Here is a 2,174-nt window from a genome sequence, read left to right as displayed (position 1 = left end):
TTCTACAACAGAAGCAGCACATACAGGGCTGGAAGTCTCAAAGAAAGCTTGGGGTACCTTCAAAGTTCAGCAGGGTGCCAGGGAAACAAAACAAACAAAAATGCCAAGAAAGCAATGCACAGTTCAAAAAGCAGCAGAGAAGGATGGATCTGAGGCAGTCTAGAAAAGAGACTGCTGACTCTGCTGGACTGCCTTACAAGGTGGTTTCCACAATAAACACAACCATAGGAGCGTTAGAAGAGCTAATGACTTCTCTTTCGTATAAAATCAACCCACAGACAAATCAAGGAAAACTTGCTATCACACCACATTGAAAACACAGGGCCATAATTAGGAACTCATTCCTGGGCTAATTTCTTTTTTTGTTTATTTTTGAGACAGAGTCTCACAGTGCAGTCCTGGCTGGCCTAGAACTCACAATGGGCTCATTGCTCATTTTCATAGTGAAATCTACTGAATATGCCAAAAATTGATCAATTAAAAAATATTTGGGGCCAGGCAGTGGTGGCATACGCCTTTAATCCCAGCACTTGGGAGGCAGAGCCAGGCGGATCTCTGTGAGTTCGAGGCCAGCCTGGTCTACACAGCAAAATCCAGGACAGGCTCCAAAACTACAACAGAGAAACCCTGTCTCAAAAAAAAAAAAAAAAAAAAAAATTAGGTGTATTCTTTGAAATTATAAAAATATGTGAACAACAGAAATCAAAACTGTAAGATGAAGAGCTAAACCACACACAAAAAAGTAAAAAACATTCACTTTCCCAGGCTCACAAACAACTGCAGATGAAGAGAACAAGGAGGTAATATTTAATCTCTCCATTGACAAAATTGCTTAAATTATCATGCTCAATGGTTACAAGTGTGTGGTGAGGAAGCCTGCCATCCACGGCTCACAAGCGTACAGGAACACAAGCTTCCCATCGCAGAATGGCAGTACAGATCAAGAGCTGCACAATGTCCCATTCTTTGCTCCTATAATTCCATAACTGTGATTATTCTTTTTGAGTGACTTCAAGAATGTGACCACTGTCATAGTGCATGCCTTTAATCACAGTAGGTAGGAGGCAGAGGCAGGCGGATCTCTGTGAGTTCGAGGCCAGATTGGTCTATACAGTGAGTTCCAGGTCATCAAGAGCTATGCACTGAGACCCTGTCTCAGGGGAGGGGAAAAAAAAGGAAGGAGGAGGAGGAAGAAGAAGAAGATGGTGGAAGGAGGAAGAAGAAGAAAAAAGAAAGAAGAAAGGAAGGAAGGAAGGGAGGGAGGGAGGGAGGAAGGAAGGAAGGAAGGGGTGGTGACTGGTGGAAAGGTGGGTTGAGAGATCTGGCTGCTCTTCCAAAGGACACAGGTTCAATTCCCAGCACCGACATGGCAGCTCATTTGTCTCTAACTCCAATTCAAGGGGATCCAACACCATTTTCTGGCCTCCTTGGGCAATAGACACACATGTGTGCACAGGCATAATGCAGCAAAACACCCATACACATAAATTTTTAAAATAAGAATTTAAAAAAAAAAAACAAATAATAAAGCTGTCCTTTAAAAAGGAAAGAGCTGGGCAGTGGTGGCGGTGGAGCACACCTTTAATCCCAGCACTCGGGAGGCAGAGGCAGGAAGATCTCTGAGTTCAAGGCAAAGAATGAGACCATGGCTTGGGGTGCAACTCAGGGGTCGAGTACTTGCCTGGTATTCACCGAACAACAGCCAACCAACAAGACAAGGAAGACCGAAAAGAAAAAGAACAATGGCATCCGAACTTCCAGACACATTGACAGTTTCTCAGTGGAAAATACTGAAGAGAAATATTTTAGTGTTAGAAATGCTACAGTAATTCAAACTTGTGATTTTGAATATCTAATGTTGAGAGGACATAAAATGTACATCTGAATTCCATTTCTGCATTAAACCAAAAATACACACATTTACATACATCTATCTATGTGTGCCTAAGAGACGAGAACCCACCAAAATTAGCTATGAGAAAGCTGCAACTAAGCTACCAATGCTGTGTACGGGGTGAGCAAGTGACTGTGTGAGACTAGCCCTTTCTACACTAGACATTTGTGTGGTTTCTCTTCAGCAAGCATGTCTAATTTTACAAGACCGAACAAACATCACAAGCCAGCACTGGAGATTATTAATATGGATAAATCCACTTAAGGTTAATTGTTAAAGT

Source organism: Onychomys torridus, chromosome 9, assembly GCF_903995425.1.
Source record: "Onychomys torridus chromosome 9, mOncTor1.1, whole genome shotgun sequence".
NCBI lineage: Eukaryota > Metazoa > Chordata > Mammalia > Rodentia > Cricetidae > Onychomys > Onychomys torridus.
The sequence above is the reverse complement of the archived record's forward strand: the minus strand, read 5'-3'. Positions refer to the sequence as shown.